Source organism: Aethalodelphis obliquidens, unplaced genomic scaffold (assembly GCF_003676395.1).
Source record: "Aethalodelphis obliquidens isolate GAN/ISIS:26980383/991018 unplaced genomic scaffold, ASM367639v1 scaffold9, whole genome shotgun sequence".
In the NCBI taxonomy this organism is placed as follows: domain Eukaryota; kingdom Metazoa; phylum Chordata; class Mammalia; order Artiodactyla; family Delphinidae; genus Aethalodelphis; species Aethalodelphis obliquidens.
In genome coordinates, this window is record NW_020837953.1 from 37959786 (window position 1) to 37965233 (window position 5448).

A 5448-nucleotide genomic window follows, 5' to 3' on the forward strand; every position below is an offset into this window, starting at 1 on the left:
TCAAAGTCCCTCATTCCCACTGCTGGAGAAACAGCCTAAAGCAGATTACAACTAACAGAAGTCATTAGTGTCATCTTGATTTATGATACATCCGTGTGTTTAAGAGTTTCCTCACTACATAGTTTAAACTTCCTACCTCTTTCTTAGAAGGTTCAATCAGGCCTGCAGTGAACAATAACTGCCCCTAGAGCTAGTTCATTCATGGTCGCAGCCTTCCTCCCCACATCCTCCCCTCATCAGCTGCTTGGCTGTTAGAGCTGTGTGTTTCCTGTTTACAAAGAGATATGAAATATATTAGTTGAAGAGTCCACCCCTAGTGTTTCACTGCTTCCTTCTGCTTCACAAGATGAATTTCACTTGGCCCTGGAGTTTTATTCGACTTTGGAAGTAATGGATTTGATGATGTTTAGAAATTGATGACTATAGAAGACCATATCTGTAAGGTGCTCATTCATGTTATTCATTTGTGTTTTATTTATTTATATAATCTACCCTGTTCCCAAGAGGGTTGACTAAATGCATGCTGTGTAAAAGATTTAAAAAAAAAAAATAGGGCTTCCATGGTGGTGCAGTGGTTAAGAATCCGCCTGCCAATGCAGGGGGCATGGGTTCAAGCCCTGGTCCGGGAAGATCCCACACACCACGGAGCAACTAAGCAAGTTTACTACAACTACTGAGCCTATGCTCTAGAGCCCACGAGCTACAACTACTGAGCCCACGCACCACATCTACTGAAGCCCCCCGTGCTCTAGAGCCAGTGCTCTGCAGCAAGAGAAGCCACAGAAATGAGAAGCCTGCGCACCACAACAAAGAGCAGCCCCCGCTCGCTGCAACTAGAGAAAACTCGCACGCAGAAACGAAGACCCAATGCAGCCAAAAATAATAAATAAAATAAATAAAGTAAGCGATGAAGCTGGGACTAAGCAAAAATTAGGGGAGGGAATATATCAGATGAATTAAAAGGCAAATGAGAACACAAAGTTGCCTTAACACATAATGTCTACGGTTCTGTGCAGATCTTAGAGATGTACTACAAATCTTGTTCTGAGCTTCCTGGCTGGCAAAGCAAATGGGGAAACGCTTTGGTGTATAATTGATAATGCCTTTAAGATCGAAACAAACTAAATTGTTCAGATAATGTGGCTGGTTCTAATTTTTTACTTACATAGTAATTGGTAGTTGAATAGGTACGTTTTGTTTGGGCTCAGAAAACCAAACTTTTTTAATCCCAGGAAATGCTATATACTTTAAAAAAATTATTTATTTATTTATTTGGTCACACAGGGTCTTAGTTTTGGCTGGCCAGCTCCTTAATTGTGGCATGTGTGCTCCTTAGTTGCAGCTCACCAGCTACTTAGTTGCGGCATGCATGTGGCATCTAGTTCCCTGACCAGGCCCCCTGCATTGGAAGCTCAGAGTCTTAACCACTGTACCACCAGGGAAGTCCAATGCTATATACTTTTTTTTAAAGAAACAATTGGAATTTCATACTTTTTAAAAATTTTATTTATTTTTGGCTGCACTGGGTCTTCGTTGCTGCACACGGGCGTTCTCTAGCTGCGGCGAGTGAGGGCTACTCTTCGTTGCAGTGCGCAGGCTTTGGTGACTTGTTGCAGAGCACAGGCTCTAGGCACGTGGGCTTCAGTAGTTGCAGCACTGCATGTTCAGTAGTTGTGGCTCACTGGCTCTAGAGCACATTCTCAGTAGTTGTGGCACACAAGCTTAGCTGCTCCGCGGCTTGCGGCATCTTCCCGAGCCAGGGCTCGAACCGTGTCCCCTACGTTGGCAGGCAGATTCTTAACCACTGCGCCACCAGGAAAGCCCCCAGTGCTGTATACTTTTGATGCCCTTAAGAGAACTCAAGAAAAAAAACTTAACTTTTCATATCTGATAAATTAGATTTGCCCACTCTCACTGCAAAATAATCATTTCTTTTACAAAGAGCCTCTTTAAAACACTTAAAAGATTTAAAATTTAAATAGTAATACTGTTGCATGTTTAAGTATATGCTTACAGCTAGATTTCTAGCAGCCTTCTTGTTCATCCCTCCAGTCTAATAAGGAAAGATCATTAGCTTTTTAAAAATTGTAGTGAAAAACACATAATATAAAATGTATCTTCTTGGGACTTCCCTGGTGGTCCAGTGGTTAAGACTCCCTACTCCCAATGCAGGGGGCCTGGATTTGATCCCTGGTCAGGAAACTAGATTCCACATGCCGCAACTAAAAAAAAACAAACAGAACCCGCGTACCGCAACGAAGATCCCACGTGTTGTATCCTCTTAATCATTTTAAAGTGTATAGTTCAGTAGTGTCTAGTATATTCACATTGTTGGGCAACAAAGCTCTAGAACTTTTTAATCTTGCAAAACCAAAACTCTATACTCATTAAACGACACTCTCCATTTCCCCCACCCCACCCCCCAGTCCCTGGTAACTACCACTCTACTTTCTGTTTCTATGAATTTGACTACTCTGGGTACCTCATATAAGGAGAACCATACAGTATTTGTCTTTCTTTGACTGGCTTATTTTACTCAGCATAGTGTCCTCAAGATTCACCCTTGTTGGGACTTCCCCGGTGGCACAGTGGTTAAGAATCGGCCTGCCAATGCAGGGGGCACGGGTTCGAACCCTGATTGGGGAAGATCCCACATGCTGTGGAGCAACGAAGCCTGTGCACCACAACTACTGAAGCCTGCGTTCTAGAGCCTGTGCTCTGCAACAAGAAAAGCCATCGCAATGAGAAATGAGAAGCCCACACGCCACAATGAAGAGTAGCCCCTACTGGCCTCAACTAGAGAAAGCCCGCGAACAGCAACGAAGACCAACGCAGCCAAAAATAAATAAATTTATTTTTTAAAAAAACCACAATGTGATACAACCATACTGCTCATCTATTAAAATGGCTAAAATCCAAAACACTGATAACACCAAATTCTGGCAAGGATGTGGAACAACAGGAAGTCCCATTCATTACAGGCGGGAATTCAAAATGGTACAGCCACTTTGGAAGACAGTGTGGTAGTTTTTTTTTTTTTTTAACAAAGCTGAACATAATCTTACTGTAAGATTCAGCAATTGCATCCCCACAAATGTATTTGTATTCATCCAAAGGAGTTGAAAAATTATGTCCATGCAAAACCCAGCACATGAATATTTATAGCAGCTTTATTTATAATTGCCAAAAATTAGAAGCAGGGTTTCCCTGGTGGCGCAGCGGTTGAGAGTCCGCCTGCCGATGCAGGGGACACGGGTTCGTGCCCCGGTCCGGGAAGATCCCGCATGCCTTGGAGCGGCTGCGCCCTTGAGCCATGGCCACTGAGCCTGCGCGTCCGGAGCCTGTGCTCCGCAACGGGAGAGGCCACAACAGTGAGAGGCCCGCGTACAGACAAAAAAAAAAAAAAAATTAGAAGCAGCCAAGGTGTTCTTCAGTAGGCTGGACGGATAAACATACAGTGATACATCCAGACAATGGAATAGTATTCAGTGCTAAAAGGAAATGAGCTCTCAAGCCATGAAAAGACATGGAGGACGCTTAAAACGCATATTGCTAAATGAAAGACGCCATTCTGAAAAGGTTGATTACTGTATGATTCCAACTCTATAACATTCTGGAAAAAGCAAAACTATAGAGACAGTAAGAAGATCAGGGGTTCAGGGAGCATGGGTGTTGGAGGGGATGAATGGGCGGAGCACAGGGGATACTTAAGGCAGTAATAATATTCTATATGATACTATAATTGTGGATACATGATATTATGCATTTCTTAAAATCCAAAGAAGTGTTTAACAAAGACTGAACCCTATGTAAACTATGGATTAATAGTAATGTATCAATATTGGGTCATCAATTGTAATAAATGTTCCACACCAATGCAAGATATTAAAACTAGAGGAAATTGTTATGTGTGGTGGGGTGAAATGGGATATGTGAAAATTCTCCATACTTTCTGTCCAATTTTTCTGTCAACCTAAAACTGCTCTAAATAATAAAGTCTATGAATTTTTAAAAATGTAAATGGGGGAAATTCTCTGGTGGCGCAGTGGTTAAGAATCCACCTGCCAATACAGGGGACACGGGTTCGAGCCCTGGTCCAGGAAGATCCCACATGTCACGGAGCAACTAAACCCCTGCGCCACAACTACTGAGCCTGCGCTCTAGAGCCCCCGAGCCACAACTGCTGAAGCCCATGCGCCTAGAGCCCATGCTCTGCAATGAGAAGCCCTCACTAGCCACAACTAGAGAAAGCCCGCGCACAGCAACAAAGACCCAACTCAGCCAAAAATAAATAAATAAATTTATTTTTTTTTAAAATGTAAATGGTATTGTGGTTAAGACAATGCTATGTATCTTCCTGAGAAGATCACATTTACCAACTCTCTTAGAGTTATTTATGTTGGACCCAAGTGACTGAGGTCTGGGGAGTGGAATGTGGGTGCAAGCCATGTCAGCCATCTCCAGGCCTGGCCCTTCAAACTGTGCCAGCTCACCATCCAGTTTTTTCTTCCTTTTGCAAAGACCTTGATCAGATGATGGGAAAACAAGACTAAAGAGGGCTGCCCAACCCACACTGGATTCTGTATGAATGAGGGGGGAAAAAAAACCCACAAAAAACTGTTATTTTGTTAAGCCACTGAGAGTTTCAGGATTTATTTGTTACCGCAGCGTAACATGATATAGCCTGACCAAAACAAGTACAGACAGGCTTGTAACAAAAACAAACAACAAGAAGAATGCAGTTCCCCTACCTGACCTCTCCTCACTTTCCAGTCTTATTCCCCAGCTGCTGCTTAGCAGGTCCTTTGGGCTTTGATGGCCATGTTTCTACGTATGACTTTACTTCTAATTTTTTATGTCTCTATTTTAGACATTATCACTTAACTTCCCATTAGGGCAGATGATTTTTTGAGCATCCTTAAATCATCAGGTACCCTGACTCTCTGCTTTGCATCTTCACCAGGTGATAAATATGAAATGTGGGGGATTAAATCCACGTTCAGTTTTGATGTTATTCAGAATATGCAAATGTAGAACCCTGATGAGCCAGATAGTGTACTATCGTGTTTCCTTTCTGAACAGTTCTTATTTTATTTTTATCTGTATTTCGACTTGTCTTATATTTGGTTTCATTTGCTTAGTTTTTGTGTTGTTTTGTTTTGTTTTAGTCTATGTAGTAGGAATTCTTCCTATACTTCGATAGCAGATATTTGTCATTCTTCCTGGCTGCACAGATTTAAACCCTTCCTGCATTTGGGGAATTCCCCCTTAGGAGACTTGTGGGAAGCAGAACTTCCTTCATAGACGTGGAACATTCTAGATGCTTACTTTCCCAGCCTCTTGCAGCTTAGGGCATGGCCACTTGCCTTGGGCTCCACCCATCAGATGCACACATTTCTTTTTCTTTTTTTCTTGTTTTTTTCTTTTCTTTTCCTTTTTGGCCGCACC